Consider the following 22,622-nt stretch of genomic DNA (forward strand, 5'->3'; position numbering starts at 1 on the left):
TGTTTAAATACATAAATTAATACTATGTAATGTTTATATCTAAGGCTGTCTCATTCCTTTTACCTCTTTATCCCATAATTATCCTGCAGTTGTAATATGTTATTCCCATATGTTTTTATACCTTTTTGTGCCTTTTATATACATACCATCATTCACATATTTTAAAAACATATGTGTGTATTTCTTTGTATATGTTTGTGGAATTATGCCATATATTTTAATTGGCAACCTGCTTTTTTCGATTCGGCAATATGATGTGAGGATTTAATTCATTCATTTACATTCCTTTTTAGTATTCCATTGCATGAATAAGCTATATTGCATAGCTGAGGGCAACTTGAGTGTTTATGCTTTTTTTTTTTTTCCTGCCAGAAACATTGCCACAGTAAGCATTCTTTATGTCTCTTTTTGCATATATTTAAGAGATTTCTAAAAAGTAGGTATCTAAGAATAGTAATTCTGGGTCTTATGTATCATTAACCTTACCAGGGAACTCCAAATTGCTCACCAAAATGGTGGTACCAATTTACATTCTCACCAGAATTTCCATATTTCAAGGCCCTTATTTTTCTGATACTAACAGATTATTCAATTTTGCCAACCTAATGAATATGGAATATTTTTTCATTGTTTAATTTTTACATCCTTGATTATTAGTGAAGTTGAGAATTTTAAAGTATTTTATCAGCATGTCATATTTATTTTCTGTATTTTCTTTTAGCTTTGCCCATTTTTCCTATTGTTACATATCTTTTTTTCAATTGATTCATAGAAGCTCTTATATATTCTGGATTATAATATGTTTTTAGGTGCAAAAATTAAGTGCCTTTAATTTTGGCTTGTTTTTTATTTATTTTATCTTACAAATGCTTTTAAAAGTAATGTTTACCATCTTTTATTTTATGAAACTTACTTTTTATGCTTTGTCTAGAAAATCTTTCCCTTCTCCCTATAGTCTTGCACAGGAATCTTTGGATCCTATGGTCTCATTTGAAATAGTCTCTACTTTTTCATGATGAAGAGATACCACTTAACACCAGGATTTAAAATTTTTAAAGCAAATGATAGGAAAGAAGCCAATTTGAAAAGGCCACTACATACTATATAAATCTAACTATATGACATTCTGGAAAAGACAGAACTATGGAGACAGTAAAAACATCATTTGTTATTAGGGCCTTGGCAGGAGAGGAGGAGAAATGAATAAGTGGAGCACAGGGGGTTTTTAGGGCAGTGAAACTCTCCTATATGATACGGTAGTACATGACATTGTACATTTGTCGAAACTCATAGAATAGACAAACGCAAAGAATGAATCAATTTAAACTATGATTATTGGTTAATAAAAATGTATCAATATTGGCTCATCAATTATAACAAATGCCCCATACTAAAGCAAGATGTTAATACAGAGAAAAATAAATTGGAGGTGGCGGAATGAGAGAGTATATTGGGAATTCTACTTTTTGATCATTTTTTTCTGTAAACCTGAAACTTCTACAACAAATATTTTATTTAAAAATAAAAATTCTATTAATTTAAAAGAATGCATTCTGTGGCAGTGAATACTTCTTTTCTCATATGAAAGTGATTGGAATCCTTAAGGAAGTATTAGAAAAAATTTTTTGCAACTCAGAGATAAATTATCTGCTGACTAGGATGTCTAACCCATATTGGTTTATGCCTGTTGTCCTGGTATAATTATTAACTGCATCCTCTATCAGTCTCAAACAGTACCCCATTTAGAAAATAAATTACATCACCTACAGGCTTGACTGTCAAATATGGGATATACCGGTTTCTTTTCGACTAAAACAGGTCGGAGGGTGGTTTATAAATGCTGTCCTGGGTTTCCTCATTCTTGGTGTAAGAAGCAGCTTGGTTTTCAGCATGATGATTACCTCCGGCTCTGGGGTCAGAAATGACAGCTATAATTAATAACTTGGGGAAAAAAATCATAGTTTATGCTAGGAGACAAGTGTGTTGTCAGTAGAGGTGTGTTAGAAAGCAACAGATCTTATTCCCTGAGAAAAGAAATTGAAATACTTCTTCTTGGTATGAAGCATGAAGATAAGTTTGCCATTCTCGATCCTTCTGCTCTGCTGTTTACCTTGCTCCTCTACCCCCTGTAAGGAGTAAGTGTATGTGGGCTCTCATACCAATTCTGCTATATGGTCTGAGATAAGCCATTTAGTCTTTACGGGGCCTCATTATTCTCATCTGGAAAATGAGACACCTGGTTCAGATAATCTTTTCCTTTTGGTCCTAAAATTGTGCAATTACGTGTTCTACAATTTTTAGATATGGCACTAGGAGCTAAGAGTAGTGGGAGAAAGGTTGGGAAAATAAATGAGGTAAAAAAAGTGGGGGGGTTCTGAGAAGTTCAGACTTGAGGCTTACACTTCCAACTATGAGAGAGTGGCTGGCATCAATCAAACATCCCCAGTGAGAATAACGAGAAAAACAGATAAAATATAACGAACGAGAGTTTGAAGGCATTAGAGAGAAGCAGCCAGCATTTGAGAGGCCTTGATTACAGACACAAGGGAACCTGTAACATATGCTTTGCTTATCCCTTCTGGAAATCAGCCGATTCTTGGTGCTAGGTGTGCAGTTAAGAATCTGGGGAGAGGTCCCACAAAGCAGGAAAGGGGCTGGAGAGATAAATTTCGATTTCAGAGCTGTCAAAGCAGTCAGGACTTGAGGATCCAAGTTCCTGGAGAGAACAAGGAAGTAAGTGCAAGGAAGTGAGTCTGACCCTTTGTGTTTTTCTCTGTTAGGAACATTCTAAATTTTTAAGCTACTCAGGGTTGGAAGTTAAGATGCTAAGCAAAAATGTGCCAAAACAGCATGGAGTTGTTGGCAGACTCTTGGTTTCAAGGAGAAAAAAACTAAAAAACAGAGTTCAGAATATGTCAAAGAAGCTCCCAGTAAATATCCCAGGCTCCCAGGCAGGACCCCTAGAGCTGTGCTCCAGGACTATGAGAGCAGATAGACCAGATGTAGATGGAGCCTTCCTAAGATCAAAATCCACTCTCTACTCAGTTCAGTCTTGGGTTAGACAAAGGCATTTTCTTTAACATAGTGAGGAGGATGACAAACAATATTAAGACTGTACATATATCATACACAATATACAATATTCAATTAAAAAGATGTACACATGTACACAAAAACTAGGGCCAGATCAGTAAGGAAAAATGGAATTTTCAATTCATAATGCTAGGGTAATTGGTTAGACATGAGAAAAGAGACATGTCTTTTTTTTTAGGGCTGCACACGCAGCATATGGAGATTCCCAGGCTAGGGGTTCAATCGGAGCTGCAGCTGCAGGCCTACACCACAGCCACAGCGACGTGGGATCCGAACTGCTTCTGTGACCTACACCACAGCTCACAGCAACACTGGATCCTTAACCCACTGAGTGAGGCCAGGGATTGAACTTGCATCCTCATGGATACTCGTCGGGTTGGAGGGATGTCTCCTTATCAAGCTACCTTAAAGAAAGAGTTGACAAAATTATAAAGCAATCAGAACTCTTAGATATTGTGGGTGGGAGTATGAATCAGCATAGCCTTGTTTGAAAACAGTCTGTGTTATCTTATAAATAATCTCAACTACTCTACTTCCTTGATAAGCCCTAGAAAAGATGATGCTTGTAAACATCATGTTTAGTATAAGAGTATTTGTAGTAGCACATTTTGTAAAAGTAAAAACAAACAGACAAACACTGGAAAGAACCCAAATATCACTCAGGAATAGAATGAATGTATTCTTTGTGGATGCATTCCACTGAATGCTAGAAATTTGTGGAAAGGAATAAACTGCATCTATAGCAAAAACTTGGATAAATCTCAGGAACAGTATATTGAGGAAAACAAAGCAAGTCATAACAGAACATGTAGGATATGTTTCTATCTGTATCAAATGCAAAGTTTGATGATTTCTCAGAAATTATTGAACTGGAAACAAATAGTGGCAGAATCAGTGAATAAATATAAGACTTGGATCTTTAAAAAAAAACTGAACAACAGTGGAAATTGACAGAACACTGTAAATCACCTATAATGGAAAAAATAAAAATCATTAAAAAAGGAACAAAAGGAACCAAAAAACCTCTGGACAAACCATAAACTAGACAAAACTGTCTAATGTAATTGAGAAACAAAGTAGAAGAAACACAAATATAAGAATATATGGTCCGGCCACTCAAGATGGGTATTTTCTTGCTCTCTGTACATCCCCTTCCTGACCAGTGCCTGCTTCACCTGTACCCTAAGCACATGACTGACCTTCCCATGTGCTTGCCCCAGGTCCCAGCTGGTGATTGTTCTTATCAAAGGGGCAATGAGGGGCGTGCCCCTTGTTGGTTTCCCTGGTAACTAATTAGCCAACCTGACTCTAATTCACCTATAACTCACAATTTGCCCTCCCCATAAACCAGGAGTGAAGCTGGCTGCCATGTCCTATCCACAGAGTGCCTGCACTAGGTTGGGGTGTTGTTCCAGGACCTTACTTCAGATATGTAAGTTCCCTGCATTCATTAAGCCTCTGTCGCTGTCTCTTTCTTTGGTTTTAAAATTAGGCAAGTACAAGCCTTGCAGGCCTGTGGAGTGTATTCCAACAATGCACAATTAAAAATGCTGTTTGCAGTAATAAATTACTGCAAAGTGGTCTAAAACAACACAATTATATTATCTCACAATTCTGTAGATCCAAAGTACAGGTGAGCTCAGCTGGTCACCTGGTTCCTCTGCTCCAGCTCTCACAAAGATAAAATCAAGGTGTCAGACAACCTGGGCTCCCAACTAGGGGCTCTGGGGAAGAATCTGCTTTCAAGCTCATTAAAGTGTTGGCAGAATTCAGTTCCTTGTGGTAGTAAGGTTAAGGTTACTACTTCCTTTCTTGCTGTTACTGGGGAGTCTCTTTCAGGCTTAAAGCTCTCCCTCATTCCTTGTGAACTTGCCCCTCCATCTTCAAACCAGCAACAGCATGGTGTCAAATCCTTCGCATATTCCTCATCTGTCTCGTGGTCCTTCTGCTAAACTTTCTGACTCCCGTCAGAGAAAGTCCTCTGCTTTTAAAAGTTTATGTTCTTTGATTATACCCCAAAGATAATCCAGGAAAATCTCTCCTCCTCAAGTTCTGCAACTTTAATCACATTTGCAAAATCCCATTGCCTTATGGCATAACATGTTCACAAATTCTGGGCATTAGTGTGTGGGTGTTTCCGGGCGTGAGGGATACACAAAAAGATAGGGTTTAATCTACCTACTATAATAAAATGAGGAAGGGAAAATAACCATTGATATGGAAAAACACAAATGAATTACAAAGCACAAATCTATGCAAGTATGTGTGAAAACCTACTGAAATGAATGATTCTGTAAGAAAACATAATTTGCTAATTATATGAGAAGAGACAAAAAAACAATTTATCCATGGAAAGGAATGAATACCAAATATCCCACAAAAGCACAAGTTAAATAGTTTCATGGTTGATTTTTTTTTTTAAACAATTAAGAAATAGACAATTTCAATATGCTTTACATGATCCTGGAAAATTGAAAAAGGAAAGTGCTAGGTATTATTTATTGGTATCCAGCTCTTAAGTGACATCTGTGTTCTTTGTATATATTTCAAAGGTCCGGAAGCAGGGCTTTTCTAGTAGGGTTTTGGTTAGTTCTGCCAGCTGGAGGAGAGGAATGAAGAAGCCAAGTTTTGCTTCTAGCAGAGGTGGGAGGTCCAGGCCTGGGAGGCTCATGAGGGGCAATGATGGGGAGTCCAGAGGCACTGGTGGCCACAGCAAGTGAATGGATATTTCTCCTTCAGGGGCTGTAGCTGTTTCTTGCAGGTCCTGATCTCAGGACAAAATGAACTTCTCTCTTGCTCTTCCAGCTCCTCCAAGCATTTGGAGACCTCATTTCTTGTTTTAACTCCCTCTCTGACTGAAATACCCTGAGTGGTTTCTGTTTCATTTTCTATTGGAAACTGACAGATAAAGAAGGTAAGCTTTCAAGTTTTTATAAAGCTGCTCAAATTGATCAGATAATTTGACAAACACAGCATAAAAAGAAAATGACAATCCAGTTTTATTGCTGAATGTCAATGTAAAACTTTTAAATAAAATGTTAAATATTAAAGTAAAAACATAATTTAATGAATAATTTTATAATTGATAAATTATGACTAACTGGGGCTCACCCAAAATCATTTATCATCTTAATATATCAACAGAGAAAAAGGGAATGAAATACAAGTGTAAATTTTCCAAAGAGGAGACAAATTTGTTTCTTATGGTAATGTGCTAATATAGCCCCAAATAATCAGCTGAGAGCTGTTAGAAACAACATGAATATTTAATAAAGTGACTAGTTACAAAATTAATTTATAAAATAATTAGCTTTTATTTTAAAAACAATAACCAATATGAAAGAAAAATATCTTAGTCACAAAAGCAAGGAGAAAAATAAAACTGGAAAAAAGCTTTTGAAAATGTACACCTTCACATGACTACCAACAAAGGGCATTAAAAAAAAAATAAGATATGAAAGACATATTTTGTTTTTTGATTAGAAATTTGACATTGCAAGGATATTAATTCTTTATAAATGAATCTGCTAAAACCATGGATTCCCATCAAAATATTAAAGTCTTTTATTTTTAACTTTCTTGAATCTGACAAAATAATTCCAAAATATAAATTTGGGATAATACTGAGAGAAAAAAGAAAAGTAATGAGGACAGTGTATCTGTTTCCAGAAATAAGATGTACCATGAATGTTACAGTAATTAAAACAGTATGGCACCAATGCAGGAATAGACTTGCTGACAATGAAACAGAGTAGGAAGTCCAAAATAGGCCCAAGTGCCTATGAGAATTTGGTGTCTGATGCAGTTGACATTTCAAATCTTTGAAAACATGTACTTCTTAATAAACAGTAATAGGATAATTACTTGTATAACACAAGTTTAAATAAATCCAGATCCTTCCCTCTCTCATTATATCAAAATAAATGAATTAGTAAAAATTGTAGTGTACAAGTAAAAATTATAAACATTAGGTGCATATGAGTGAATTAGTTTTATTCTTTAAGAGAAGAAAATTTTTCTAAGAATAAACTCAGAAGCCATAAAAATAATTGGTATACTTTGAACGTAAGTATTAAATTTTTTTCTGTTAGGCTGGACAGATGGATGGATGGATGGACGGACAGGTAGAGAGATGGGCAGAGTCAAAAGACAAATATTTTCACAATATTTGTAAAATATATATCAAGCAAAATGCTTGAATCCCAAGATATGCAGAAAAGCACATGAAAATCAATGTTAAAAAGATTAACAAGCAATCCAATAGAAAAATGGTTAAAGGAGGTGAATAAATAGTCAAAGGGAAAGAAATACAAATGGCTAATAATCTTAGAAATACTCCCAACATTCTTTAAAATTAATGAAATACAATTTAAAATAATGAAACACACTTTCTCATTAATCACATTATGAAAAATTAAACAAGTCTATAATCCATTTGCTGGCAAAATAGAACACAGTGACTGATACACTTTGCCTAAGTACATTTTAATCTTTTTGGAGGTAAAGAGACAATTTCTATACAATTTTTAAAATTCATATATTCCGTAAAGAAAGACTGGGACTTTTCCCTGAAGGTTTAACTTAAATATTTAATTCATAATTACTGGACCCTTAATGTGTGCCATTCCCTGTGTTAAATACCAGGGATACAGTAGTGACCAAGACGGTCTTTGCCTTTGGGGTACCAGGAATCTAAAATGTGGCATTACAGAGTTCCCATAGTGGGTCAGTGGTAATGAGCCCAACTAGTATCCATCAGAATTTGGGTTCAATCCCTGGCCTCACTCAGTGGGTTAAGGATCCAGCGCTGCCGTGAGCTGTGGTGTGGGTCACAGACATGGCTCAGATCCCATGTTGCTATGGCTGTGGTATAGGCCAGCAGCTACAGCTCTGATTTTATCCCTAGCTTGGGAATTTCCATATGTCACAGGTGCAGCCCTAAAAAGACAAAAAAGTAAAAAAAATAAAATGTAGCATTATTTAGAATGATTTAAAACAAAACCAAATCAAACCTGATGTTTGATTTGCATGTTGGTAATCCATACAGCATGATACCATGACATTATTAAGGAGGTTGAGATAATTATAAATATACTTTGCAGGAAAAGTTCATCAACTACAGTGAAGCAGGAAAACAAGTTACAGAAAGTATTCATAGTAGGGCTCCCCCCCAAAACCTATAAAGCATATACATACTCATACACACAGAACACACTCATATACCCATAAATAACAAAACATCTGGAAGAAGGCACACCTCCTTCCAGAGGCCGCCTCTGGAAAGGAAGGCGATGTCAGACTGTTTGTCTTAATTTCATAGATTCCAAATGGTTTACTTTTTCTCATCATCATATGTTAATTTTTAATAATTAAAAAAAAAATCTGCCTCAGAACCTTTTAAAAAGAGTTCTGTCAAAGGGTTTTCTCTGTTTATTCCCATAGCACGTGGAGAGGTCTGTTGGTGAACTCCAAGTTTCCAGGTCCCCCCAGTGGGAGTGGTTTCCTACCTAATTAAGCAGCCCAGCCAGCAGAGAAGGTACGGGCACCGCCGTTTGGAGCACCAGGACTCACACTGAGAGTTGCTCACACTCCTTAATTGTGCGGCAGTCTATCTCAGCTAGAATTGATTTCATTCTCCACGTTCAATACCTTCTAGTCTTGCTGACCATGTTTGCCCTCCCCCTTGTGGAGTTCTCATTCTAGAAGTCTTCCCTGCTATTGTTTAGTTTTGAAGGTGCAAGGGGAAAGCTATTGTGTATTTTGTAACCCCAAAGTAATCATGAAGTGTTTATTTTAATATGCTTCCCTTTCTATTCAGTGCTTGGGCCAAATAGAAAAATACAAAAAAAGCAGAAACCAAAAAACTCTGTGGCCTCGACACTTCATTTTGCAAACAAACCCTTTCAGGGATCTAGGATGGTCCCAAGGCAGCAGTGCTGTGGGCCTCTTAAGACTTCTTTCTTACCCAGAAGAACTTCACAATTCTGTAAAGATTTTGTCATGGCATTTAAGTAGTCTGATATTCTACAATGCAATCATACCTACAAATATGATGGATTATATCTTAGGCACAATGATTGTTTTCAGTGGGGGGAAAAGCCTCTGTAGACGAATTGATACTGGGCCCATGCTGGGTCTTATGCATTAATCATGAAGTATCATGCTTATGCAAATGTGTAGAAGCCCAATTAGGCAGAGAGTACAGAGCCCTGGGAATAATGTTATGGGCTATTGGGTCTTTGAAACACACTCCTTGGCCAAATTTTCAAAAGCAAAGCAGATTTGAGATGCCTTTTTACTTTTGAAAACAGGTGTACAATTGTCTTCTTAGTGCTTATTTCATGCCTTCAACCTTAAAATAAAGCTTTCTCCCAGTTGGCATGATTTTCCCTCATTGCTCAACAGGAGCGGTGGAAATTCTGAATCACTGACAAGAAAATAAAATGTTCATTGAAAATCTAGACGTGCTGAGAATATTGAGGATACATCAATATTTGGGTTTTTTTGCCACACATTTTGAATGTTTCATATATTCGGTTTTCCTCTGGCAATCTCTGCCATTTCTTATATTTTGTGTGATTAATCAAAATATTGGGTTTCTATTTTGCAAATCCTCTGCACACAATGCAAATGTTGTGAAGAGAAAATATCAAATGCTGGAAGACAGGCTCTCACTTTTATGTATTACTTCCCATTTTTAAACTTTATTTTACTAACTTGAAACTGCTGATGTCTTATCCCTGGCTCTTATTTTCATAAGCCACTTGTTCGAACTGCTCCAGGATTGGAAAGGATGTAGGTAGTGATGGATGGGAATGAGGGACAAAAACAAGAGAGTTTAGAGAGGTTTGCTGTACACCATTTAAATATCACTATTGAGGTGGTAATTTTGAATGTGGTTTTGTCTGCACTGCTAATTATTCAGATTAGGCAGATAAATTGACAAATCAAGTGTTGCTATATAACAAAAGGTCATAGGTTAGGAAAGAAGACTACACAGTTTTTTTTTGCAGCCACCTATTTGTAATCCTTACCTCTCACCATCTTGTTTGACAAAAGCTTCAGACACACATTCGAACATTTTCTTATTCAAATGGAAACCAGTTTAGTTCTTCAAACCCCATTTCCTTCATCAAAAATATCTAGGCAACATCTGATTGATAGGTCATTTACTTGTTTCCAATATAGCTCTCACTGATGGCTGGAGGTAGGTAAAGGATTGGAAGGGAATGAAGAGAAGAGGGGGAGGAATGGAGGGAGATGAGGTGGAAAAAGGAGGGAAGACTAGTAGGTCAAGGGAGAGAGAAAGAGAAAGAGGGAGACTTTCTTTATAATGTTTGGCAGTCAAAGTTAATGTCTGGAAAACTCCCCTTTGGGAGGAGAAAAGACTTCCTGACTTTTAAAAATGGTGTTAATCCACTGCTCTGCTTTTTTAGAATGCCCCTGGCTATGTGAGTAGCACTTCCAATTAGATCCGCTTGAAAAGTCTGTACAGAAATCTAAAGCCCTCCTAATGCAATTTATTACATTAGGCTGTACAACAAAAGATGGGCTTCTCTTAGCCCAAACTGCATTACGGCCTTGGTAAGTTAGTCCAGTCCATCTTTTCTGACAAAACTTCTTAATCCTGGCAACAAAATCATCCTTTTTTCATCTGTTTTCTTCCTCTGTCATGTGCATGTGTGCGCACACACACACACACACACACACACACACACAACTTTAACAATTAAAAATGTTTTTTTAAAGTAATCACTGCTTCTCATTCTGTGAAGTCTGTAGGAGAAGAATTCTCCATGTAATCACTGTATCAGTGGAGAAACTCATTTCTAAACATATTATTAAAAAACCAGGACTAGCAAGTGGACTTTGTAGGACTTGTTCTATCTCTTTCCCATGACTTTTAAGTAGTTTTGGAAAGAGAGGTATACCCATTCATCTAAAGCTATACCCATTCATCCCATTCATGTAAATCCAATCGATTTACAACTGGGGTCCTCCCCTCCTCTCTAAATGTGGAAAATCTCGCCCTCCCCACAGGCACTGTCCTCCTTGAAACTGGAACCTATAAGCAGAATGATCAAAGGGTGAGAGAAAGACCATCTACATCTGATTTCCATTTTGGGTAGGTTTATTTAGGTGTTTTCTGTTTCCATAGCAAAAAAGGAAGCAGCAACTGGAGCAAGAAGATGATAAAGAATTATGATGTTAAGTTAAAATTTGTTGAACGGAAATTAATAAAACCTGATGACACTCCAGAGTTTTCTGTTCTACAAGTAAATTTATAAAAGGTCCTTTTGTGGAGTTTCATGGTGGCCTAGTGGTTAAGGACTTGGTGGTGTCACTGGGAACTTACACATGCCAAGGATGTGGCTCAAAAATGAGGGGGGTGGGGTATATTTGTGTCAATGTTTTCCTTGTTTGCTTGCTTTTTGTTATTTTGTTTTTTATGTTTATAAGACAAGTATTTCTTTCCAACGTGGTCCAGAACAAAGGGGTGGAGTAATGCTTGTCAAGATCTAAGGACACATATAGAACAGTCTGGGGAACTCCCTGGCCCTAAACCTTGGAGGATTTAGATCTGAGAAAAATAGTCATTTAATTGGGCTTTAAAGACAATGAAACTGAGAAAGTCTGTACTTGGTCTTTTATATAAAAATTTTAAAACCAAGAATAAGAAATAGGGAAAGGGAGTATGTGTCTGCCTCTAGAGGGAAGAGAATAATATCCTTTTCAGAACCAATTGATTTTAGCGTGAGTTCTTTTTTTTTTTTTTAAGGTAAAAATAAAAAGAACAAAAAAATCATCTGAGGAGAAACTAGATGATTCTGCCAAATTTACAACAAAGTATTGCTATTTGAGGTATTACTAAGAATAGATCGGAGCAGGGAAATTCAATTAAAATTGGTTTGGGGGAATCAAGGGAGTCAACAATTGAGAAATAAGAGTCCAGAGTTCAGTCTGAGGACCTGCAGAGAAAACTGTTCAACTTGGAATTAATGAATGGCTTTGGGGTCTAGCAAAAAAGGCTGAACTTGAACTAGGCAAGAGCCAAAGACACTAACTATCCTAAGAGAAAAATAAAAGAAATAGTTAATGAACAAGTTAACAAATTGTGTGTAGTTAGCAACAAGAGTATGTGCTAGATGTGTGAATGGGGGTGAGGTATATATTTGTGGTATGTGTGTATTTGGTGTGGGCACCCAGGTGTTCCGACACTGCAGCACATGCCCTTGATTGCAGGGACTTTGCAATATTGACAGGCCCTGAATGTGGTCTGTCCTGGGGAGGAGGAAGTGAAGGTGCCCAGAGACATGTGGTTTGGGGTGCCTCCCCTTTGTAGAAGGAAAAATGCACATATATTTCTCTGATTATCGGAGCACTATTCTTATCCATCAAGTGGTCACAGTCACCCCTGAGTCTTGTTCTTGACAGCAATTTAAAGTGCCATGTTTTCAGCAAGGGCGACTAATTCTGACATTTTATTTTCAACCATTTGGGTCAGTTGACATTTGACTAGCTCTCAAGTTTACTACCAAAAGATGGCTTTTGCTTCTCTGCGGTTAATAATATTTGCTGAACTAATTTTTATCAAATTTTTAAAAATGTCATCACCTTTGCCAAGGAAAGGACAAGGAAAAGCTTTCTTTAAGTGAGAGCTCTTTTGTATTAGTGGAACACAAAAGGTTAGAATGAAAAGTTTTGGCCATCCTAGATGTGGCCATAGCCTCTACTTAAAATTTCCATTTTATTTAATTTGCGTGGCTAAATTGGAGCTACTTAAAGTGAAAGCTAAGTAGTTGTATGGAAAATTTTTATATGGTTAAATTAAATGATGGAAAAGAAAAAGCACCAGTCTTTCTGCTCACTTACCATAAGGTCCAAGAAATCATAAGAAAAATTTTCTAAAATGTAGTGTCTAGGGAATTCCCTGGTGCCTAGTGGTTAAGGCCTCAGTGTTGTCACTACAGTGGCTCAGGTTTGATCTCTGACCCAGGAACTTCTACATGCTGTGGGCATGACCAAAATAAATATAAAATAAAATAAAATGTGGTAGCTAATCTGTCATTCCTAGGCTATCCAGGGATCTTAGTCACTTACAGTTCATACATACAAAACACACTTATATCCTGCTGAATGCTGCTTAGGAAACATAGGAAATAATTAAATGCGGTAAAAAACTTTGAAAAAATGAAACTTAAACTGAGAAACTTGATCTGACAGACCACTTAAGCAAATATAAGGAAACAAGCTGCAAAAACATACAATCAGAATTTAAGCAGAGGGTAGGGATGAGAGAAGCAAGCTTCTGTGGAAAAATAAGCTAGAACCAAAAATGGTCCTGTTATTACCAAGCTTATAAAAAATTTGTAAGAAAAATTTGTAAGAAAAATTGGATATTGCAGAATCTGAGGAATTTCACTTCTGCTGAGGATTGCTAACAACATCCTGTATACCTACAGTTAGTGGTCACACGTATCTCCTAGAAATTTTCTTCACAAAAAGGAAGTTAAACTTGAGATTGGAGCCCTGAAAAAGATACTGAAAATCACCTTCATTTTCCTTTCAATTCCAGGAGGGACCTAAGGGAAGCTTTCTTTGCCTAGGACTGTTGTCCTCTTTCCTTTTACTTAAGTAGTTTCTTGGGTTCTAAGTTTGTTACAGATTCTTAGATATGATCCAAAGTTAGGCTCAACTACACTAGAAGGGACTAACACCCCCCTAAAACTTTTCAGAATGAGAAATGGTTTAAAGAATATTTTAAGAATGTACAGCAAAGAGAGAAGATCCTAGGAAAGCAGTGACATAAATAATAAAATTATTCATTTTAGAATGTAAGATTCAGAGTTCCTGTTGTGGCGCAGTGGAAACAAATCTGACTAGGAACCATGAGGTTGTGCATTCAATCCCTGGCCTCGCTCAGTGGGTTAAGAATCTGGTGTTGCCATGAGCTGTGGTGTAGTTCGCAGACACAGCTCAGATCCTGCATTGCTGTGGCTGTGGTGTAGGCCGGCAGCTGTAGCTTGGATTGGATCTCTAGTCTGGGAACCTCCATATGCCACAGGTACAGCCCTAAAAAGCAAAAAATAAAAAAATAAAAATAAATAAAATGTAAGATTCATATCCTAACAAAACAAAAGGCCTTCCTTCATAGCCTGGATGGTGATCATTATTGTCTGGACACTGGCTTTCTGCAGGGTCCCTGATAGGAAATGCATCCAGATCTTCTTTGTTTTTTTAAGGGCCACACCTGAAGCACATGGAAGTTCTCAGGCTAGGGGTTGAATCAGAGCTATAGCTGCTGGTCTATACCACAGCCACAGCAATGCCAGATCTGAGCCATGTCTGCAACCTACACTATAGCTTATGGCAATGCCATATCCCTAACCCACTGAGTGAAACCAAGGATCAAACCCAAGTCCTCATGGATACTAGTCAGGTTCATTACAGCTGAGCTACTATGGGAACACCCCAGATCTTCTAAGTCCTAGGACCTTAAAATGTTTTGTGCCATGACTGTCTTGGGCCATCTGGTGAAGCCTATGGGTTCCTTTCTTCTCAGAAAAATATTTTGACAAAGACAATCAATTATGTTGTATAGGAACCCCTAGTTTCAGAACATATCTGTATTCTATTCATAATATTGATGTATTTTGAAGCTGGGGCCAACAGAATGTCCTGATAAACTGGATCTGGCCTGAGAAAGGAAAGGCTGAAAAATGACTCCAAGCTTTTTGGGCAGAACAAATGGGAGGATGGAGTGTCCATGAAATTGACCTATCTGTACTTGATACTTAGAGAGATATAGGGGAAGAAAGTGGCTTGTTGCCTTTGAGAATTTTTTCTCATATTTGGCATCCACTAAGTTGGTGATTGTTACTGGGCTTTCTTTTTTTTTAATTCTGCAGATGGAATTTTTTTTTTTTTTTTTTTTTTTTTTGGCATATGGAAGTTCCTTGGCTAGGGGTCGAATCAAAGCTGCAGCTGCCAACCTACACCACAGCCACAGTCACATTGGATCCAGATCCCTACCCACTGAGCAAGGCCAGGGATCGAACCCATATCCTCATGGATACTAATCAGATTCTTAACCCTCTGAGCCACGATGGGATCTCCCTGCAGATGGAATTTTTTGATGAGCCTTGATGAGAAAGGAAATGAGTAAAAGGTGGCCATTTAAAAGTTCATCCTTCAATGCAATGGAATTTATTTGTTCTATCAATGCTTTCCTTTATTGGTCATTGAGTTATTAAATCTTTTTCATGCTGTAACAATGCTAGTTCCTTACATGACTGCTACTCACGACCAGATATTCTCTATGAGGGTCTGTTCATGGACAGGCCTGGTTTGATGCTTGATAAAGTGTAAATAGTGCAAAAAAGCCACTGAAGGAAGTATCACAAGCACTCACTGTGAGCTCAGCAAATTCAACGTAACATTGACATTGATAGTACACCTTTATTTAGAACACCTTATATTTGGTTTTATTTCTGAGTGTATCTGATCATTGTTTCCTGTGTTATTCTTTGGAGTAGTTAATGAAACGTTCAAGGTCAACTTTCATCAAGGAACAAGTAACTGAGAAGTGTCAGCTGGCAGCCTCTCTATTTATAGCCAGCTAGCACAAAGGCCAGTGAATGAATGGCCCTGCTCAGTACACAGTGATAGGACATTGAGTCGAGCATGTAATGGGGCTTCAATTCCTGAGTCTAGTTGTCTTGGCTGGCTGGGAGAAGAGGAAATGGGGAGTTCACTGTGTTTGCCTTGAAATGGTCCTTTCTTTACTTTTGAAACTGCTGGGCTTAAAGTCCAGATTGTTTTAGAAATCCCTGTTCTCTGTAACTATTTGGGGTCATCAGTAGTGAGTGAAAGGACCATGGAGATAAGAGACAAAGTTTAAATGGAAGGGAGAGTGATGCCAATTTACACCACGCTGGGATTTTTTGAATATGTGTTGGCTCTCCTTCAGTTTGGGGCCTGGGGTTTCAAGTTTTGAAGTAGGCATATTTTTACAGTATTGCTCTACTTTTCCTGACAATATATATGTGAATCTCTTCTAGACTGATGTGTGCCAGAGAAGGTAAAGTCATTAAAAAGTGTGTGTTTGGCAAGGGGTATTGTGGACTTAGAAGTGGGAGAAAAGAGAAGGTCACTGGGTTAGGGAAAAGGGAGGAGGAGACAGACGACAAGAAATAAAGGGGGAAAGCATCTGTTTCTTTTCCTTTGTGCAATTCTAAAACCATTGGAACCGGAATGAAGAAAACCACAGAAAACAATGTATTCCCTTTTTACCATGTACAATGTGTAATTCTCTCCTTCACTTAGGTATATATAATACCCACTCTAGGCAAAAGTATTAAGTAAATGAAATTAGTTCCAAAATCTTCCTATTCCTGTTTCATTGGGTGTGGTGATGATACACACAATGGGACTCAGCTCAGGCGCCTTGAACATTTCCTCATGGATGTGCTCTGACCTCCACATGGATCCATTTCCACATGGATCTTCTCTGACCTCCCTCAAAATATACTTGTCCAGTGTCCCAGACTTTCACAGCCCAAAATATGACTAGAATTAATTAAATCTTGTAAAAAAAACCAAAACCCTCCAAATCATATAATTAAGTCTTTTAACTAGATAATTATCTAAATAAGAAGTAATAATTTCTAGATAATAGCTGAGCTCTTAACTCATTCTAGACAGGATTTTCATTTTAACAAGACACATAACATGCCTTACCCAGGAGAACTAGCATGACCATTTCAGACAGTTTAAGAGATTGGCAATAAGGATGTATTGTGATATGATGGTCCTTCCAGTTTTCTTTAAATCTGACCTTTAAGTGACAACCTGTTCAGGCCCAGGAAATTGTATAGGCAAACAGTAAGACTATACTTTTTCATCATACAGACTATAACGGGTTCTCTGGATTTTTCCATCATTAAAATTACAAAATGATTGGGAAATACCTTATATGAAGACAGTGTAAAGAATTTGAGATTATTTATGCTAGGAGTAATTTTGTTAATAACATTAAGAACTGTTATTAATTTCTTAATTATTCCACCGCTTAGGATTAACATAAAAATGCTCTAATCGTAGCAGAAGAAATTTTTAGAAATTTAGGACCAAGGTTATTATTTAGGTTCTACCTTCTGAAATCTCGAATTTAAAGAGTTTTCAACTTCTACCTCTGTAGATTTTCATGACCAGGTTAAATAACTCTCTTGGCTGGCTGGTTAGCTTATCAACCTGATAGCTTACTTAGGTTTTTTTCTATTACTAGGATTTGGAAGCTGTGGCATTTCCTAGCACTGTCCTCCCCTCATACAACTCAGGGGCAACAAAAATGGTGATTCTTTCTTGATTCTGAGTTCCCTCAAGGAATGTCAAGAATTTACTGAAATATCTGCCTAATTGCAGAGAATAAATTCTCATGCTGCTCTTTTGCAAATATTTCAAATTATTTGCCTAACAGTAAATTAGACCTGACATGTTAATTGGTTTAGGGAGCCATGCATGATGTTTGCTCATTTGTGACTAATTTCTAATACATTAGTATGTTTGGGGAAAAAAAAAAAAAAAAAAAGATCAAGTTGGAGAAAACTGGGCCTAGAATGCAATCATCCTGCAACTTCTGTTATCAGGGAGACCACAGACACTAAAATTAGTGTGAGAAGCACAAAGGTGGCTCATTCCAGACCTGGCTGATGATTCATATGACCTCAAACATATAATTTTACTTCCTCTTTCCTGGGGTTTTTCCTCCAGTAAAATACATCTAATAATACCACATACCAGCCTCATAAGGAAATTGACAGAATTAATGAGATAATAAAAATAGTGTGGAATAGTTGTTGAAAAGACCTCAGGGCCTTGTATTCATATTCTCTCCTGCTGTGTGAAAACATCTGACCCATCCAAACCCATTCTTTCAATGACTGTTGAGCTAAACATAATCTCTTAGGATGGAGAAACAGCCCCTACCTCCCACTCAGGTCCTTCTCTGCCTTCCTAACTTAGTGACTGAGTCATTTATCACAATGTTGAACCTAAATCTGCTTTTTGGTGGAAGATATATACCAATATCTGTGCCTTTTTCAGTGAACCTGGCAAAGATCAGCATGTTTGCAAAATGCCACAGATGTACTTTTCATTTGGAAATAGTACATCTTATAGTCATGTTTTTGTATTTTTTTTCCTTCAGTCTTCTTTTCCCTAGGATTAGTGTTTGGCAAATGTTAGAGTAGAGTTAGACACATCAAAAAGCAGAGTCTCACAATGAACACAATTTATTCTTCATTTGAGTCATACTATCAGTGATAAACAGAGACATTTGGTAGTTTTATAAGCTTTCTGTAGCCACTTGCATACTAAAAAAATATATTTTTAGCATAGAACTACAAATAGTCTAGAACTTTTCATGTAGTTAAGGAAGTTCGTGGCATTTCAGAACTACTTTGAGAGGTTCACAAATTCAGGCTATGAAATACAGATGGATGGACCATAGGTAGATAAAGATATAGATATCAATATAAATTTAGATAGTTATATAATGATTTTTATTGGTGGAACATCAAAGGTAAATAGTGTCTTATACTTATCAATAATTCCATTCTGTGGTCTAGCGAGGGAGCTAAGGAGATGGTATTTTCTTTGAATTTCAAATTTTGTCTGGAGAAATTGAGGCATAGACCCGACACACACACACACATACACATGCACAAAGGGCTAGGAATATGTGCGATGAAAGACATTAGCTGCTTGTGCTGGTTGGATAGATGCATTGTGTAATCATTTATAGGATGAGCAGTGAGAGATATTTAAAAATTCATCTTTAGTTGAATTGAATTGTTCTTGGTCATTGGTGCTCTATTTTGTATAGTCTAATTAATTCTTACTGCTTGAGTCTGCACCCTGGGGTGATTTTAAATAAGTAAATACATAAAGACTTTATTTGCACCAAGATGAGATGTTGACTCACTGAGTGGTCCTGTAGGCTAGCTTCCATTTATTCAATCTGGATTCATCCCTTCTCTGCTCTCTCTTTACCAACACCAGACAGACAGACACACATACATAGACATACGCACTGATTATTAAATACATCTTCTACTAAATTTGTGAGTGCACTTCTGCCAAAAGTTTTATGATTTATGAAAGACTGAATTAATATGATTATTTTTAGAAAATTATAATTTCAAGTTACACAGATAAGCAACTACAGGAATATAGGTTTTTTTTCCCTGATTTTTTTTTTTTTAGCATTTTGAGAAATATAGCCTTGAAAATCCTAATATTGATTTGATTTTAGTGTACAGTTTTACAAATTCTACTTCCTGCCAGAAATAGCTTGCAACAAAATAATGAAATTAGAGCCTTCCAAGTACCAAGTGTATTTGAATGCTATTCTATTTTATTCTAACTCAAGACATTTTAGACATATCAAATTATTACACTTTCCAGGAGGAAACTGAAGAGATGGAAATATTGCTGCCTTCTAAAATTTGCGGCAGGGTTTGTTGAGCCTACAGCCGAGCATGGAGTGGATTATGAAGCCTTAAGGTAGGATAAACCATGTGGCAGATACCCAAAGACCTGCAGAAAGCTTGGATGGACAAAAGCCAAGTCAGCAGGAGGGAGTCAACTAAAGCTACATCAAAGTATTCACCAGCCAGGGGTGAGCATCCAACTGAGTGTGGTATCCAGTGAACAGTGGGTCATCACGCCAGAGACCAGAGAATGCTCTTCATGCACCCCTGGGGACATGCATGACCCCAGAGTTCCCCTCTACATTGTCTCATGTCGGTGAGACACAGGCCACACATCATATCATGTTCACTTGGTATCTTGGGGAAAAAAAATCATGGAATGAGGAGGATATCTGTGAAGTTGAGCTTTTTTGTTGTTCAAGAAAGACCAATATAGCCTGAGAGGACTACTTTGATTATTGAATCACACTAAGCTTAATTAAATATCTATTAAATGTCTTTTTTCCTGCTAAACAGAGGATATTATCCTGAAGGAAACCATAGAGACAATCAAGGCAACATATTTTCTCTGCATAGCTAACTTAGTGTACTAAATTTTATAATACTGCTACGTGTGATGGAGATTAAGGAGAAACTCTACTACTACTTAACAAGTCCCAATGAATACAATCTGTTTTTGTTAATACATTTTGGAAAACTACCCCTTCTTTGAGAGGGATGCTATTTCTGTGTATGGAGTGGTGGGAGGCTGCATACATTATTTTTCCAATGGAAAAATTAAAAAAGAATTCTGCAGTCTTTCCAAACTGTTTGGTTCCTCTATCTCTACACGTGGGGGTTACCTAGAAAGCACGAAAATATACTCCAACCCTAATCAATTGAGTCACAGAGTCCCTCTGCAGTTCTACTGTTTAGCCAGTATTGAGAAGTATTGGTCAAGTTCAGCAGAGAGATTCTTGTGAGCCATAGTTGCATCACTCTTCCATATTTGGGATAGTTTCAGTAACATTAGCACAGCCGGAATGGCTGCCAACTTTGTTCTGCACACTTAGGAAAGGCTGACTTTCAAAACAGTAAATGTTTTTTAATTCTTTAACATCTGTTTAAAGTTTTCCTTCCTATCTTAATGATTTGAGGCCTGACATAAAGGACTAGAGTTTTATGATGTTCTCACTTGTGTCTGTGAATTCCCACCTTCCACTCAGAAAGACAACTGAAGTTTAGGTAAATGAAGGAAACCTGGGGAAATGCTGGTCTCTTACCCATTGTTCTTTTATTTATTTATTTATTTTTTCATTTCTTGGGCTGCTCCCATGGCTTATGGAGGTTCCCAGGCTAGGGATCGAATCGGATCTATGGCTGCTGGCCTACTCCAGAGCCACCGCAAGGCAGGATCTGAGCCGCGTCAGCAATCTACACCACAGCTCACGGCAATGCCGGATCCTTAAACCACTGAGCGAGGCCAGGGATTGAACCCGCAACCTCATGGTTCCTAGTCCGATTCGTTAACCACTGAGCCACGACGGGAACTCCTACCCATTGTTCTTTTAATCAATAGAGACAACATCCTCTTTGGTCTAACAGATAAAAAAGACCTGGTGATTGTAAGTATTAATTCTGTGTATCTGGTAACTGGCACTTCTTTTCTTTTCTTTTTCTTTTTTGGCCACACCATGGCATATGAGTTCCTCCGCCAGGGATCAGATCCCAGCCACATTTGCCACAGTTGTGGCAACACCTGATAGATCCTCTAACCCACTGCACTGGACTGGGATCAAACCTGTGTCCTGGTGCTGCAGAGATGCCTCAGATCTCATTGCCCCACAGTGGGAACTCCTGGTGTTTATTTTTATAAGGTGAGCCATTTATAAAATCATGAATCCAGTATTTAGACAGTCAGGGGATCAATTTGAATCCTTATCCAAGACTTTCTGAGCAGAAAGATTTATATGGATGCTGAAGCTACATTCCACTCAAAGAATTTTTCCTTTAAAACCAAGGGCACTTTGGCTTATTAATTGGATTTAACATTATGTTACCAGTACTAAGTACCTTTTTTGGATGTAAACTTTGAACTTTTTCTTAAAGTATTGGTTTTGTAATGGAGATTTAACCACTGATGGAACTCAGCAAGTTTGGATTTGCTTAACTTTGACACAGTCATAAGAACATGCTGGCAACCCCCTTGTGCATTCAAATAGCCTTGCCTGAAAAGCTGAACCAACAAATCTTTAACAGTTACAAGAGTAATGTGTATTGAGAGGCAGTTACTGGATAAAAATTGGATTCAAGATGATTTTCAATCGAGCTGATTCAAACAAAACCAGAGAAGTGTCATAAAAATATAATTTCACACACAAGTAGCACATTCAGAGGCTGATGTTGCAATATTAATGGACATTCTCCCCCTTCCTATTTCCCATCAAAATTCTTAGCCGTAGAAACTAAAATGAGAGATTGCTATTGTATTTTAAAGCTTGCATGAGAATTTTAAGAGTAGCAGCTTAGAAAAGACAACAGCTTCATATAGTCAAAATATTAAACCTTTTCTCCTGTCATTGGACTTCAGAATTATAAATTATGAAGAGTCTAGGAAATGTAGTGAAATATGTATGAAAAACTTTGAAGAAAAAATTTTAGAAACAGTCTTAATATCAGAGAAATACCTCAGAGTTGTATATATTTAGAAAAAAAAACCCAACCCTATAAACTTTTCCATATATATTGGATTTATTATATTTCTCCAAAGCAATTTGAAAGGCACTGAATTATGTTCCCTTTCAGCTTCCAAAAAAATAAAAACACCATAAGTAATAAAAGCAGAAAAGTTGACTCTGAAATTCATTTTCGTATAGATTTATAAGAAAACTGCTTTGATGTCTTTTCCATTCCCTTGCCAGCTTAAAAAAAAAAGAAAGAAAGAAAAGGGAATGTCTATTAAATTTAACATAAAAAAAATCCACTCTTCAAACCTCATTTATCTTTGATGAGCCCTGGGCAGAGTGCCATAATAACACTATGCACATTATAAGAATT

General features: G+C 37.1%; 1 long non-coding RNA gene across 1 annotated transcript; it reads left to right on the top strand.

Moving 5' to 3' along the window:
* The first annotated feature begins 4,442 nt into the window (after positions 1-4,442).
* Positions 4,443-22,388, top strand: LOC110261583 (uncharacterized). Its single transcript, XR_002345882.2, has 4 exons — positions 4,443-4,525; positions 5,899-6,007; positions 8,536-8,629; positions 19,561-22,388. It is a non-coding gene; the product is annotated as an uncharacterized LOC110261583 (long non-coding RNA).
* Positions 22,389-22,622: the final 234 nt, after the last annotated feature.

The sequence above is a fragment of the Sus scrofa genome, chromosome 7 (assembly GCF_054392235.1).
Source record: "Sus scrofa isolate SSC_HxYL_T2T_F1_AM1 chromosome 7, Sscrofa_HxYL_maternal_Yorkshire_Landrace_v2.0, whole genome shotgun sequence".
Taxonomy (NCBI): Eukaryota; Metazoa; Chordata; class Mammalia; order Artiodactyla; family Suidae; genus Sus; species Sus scrofa.